The sequence below is a fragment of the Propithecus coquereli genome, unplaced genomic scaffold, assembly GCF_000956105.1.
Source record: "Propithecus coquereli isolate 6110/MARCELLA unplaced genomic scaffold, Pcoq_1.0 Scaffold26, whole genome shotgun sequence".
Lineage (NCBI taxonomy): Eukaryota > Metazoa > Chordata > Mammalia > Primates > Indriidae > Propithecus > Propithecus coquereli.
Genome location: NW_012148174.1, coordinates 10288192 through 10288713, shown reverse-complemented (window position 1 = coordinate 10288713; position 522 = coordinate 10288192).

Here is a 522-nt window from a genome sequence, read left to right as displayed (position 1 = left end):
TGAGAGAAAACTACCAAACCAAACCAAAACATACCAAAAAAATCCTTGATTTTACCATACCCCTAAGCTAATCTTTGATTTTTCTAATGTAGAATTTAAAAAAAAAATGCAAAAGAATTATTCAGCAAAGAGAGCTCTCAAATTTTCATCAGTTTCATTATCTGAAAAGGGGGGAATTTTTTTTTTTTTAGTTTCAGGTGTAATCTTCTGATTTATCATAATTCCAAGCCACATTCTTTTCTATTTATTCTCTTTAAAGAGAGAGGAAACTGTTACAGCCCAAAGTTATTTAATTAGCTCTTTACCTCCATGAAGGAAGGGAAAAAAAATAGAGTTCGACTAATATAGGTGATGAAATACAATGAATAGAAACAGTCACGTTTTAATAAAAGGCAAACATTTGAGATTTATAAGCTCTATCGTAGCTTTTTGGAGGGACATGTGAAAAAATATAGCATCTCCTATTGGCACAACACATTCTGATCAAAAACCTCATTGCCCTTCCCTACAATTATAGAATGA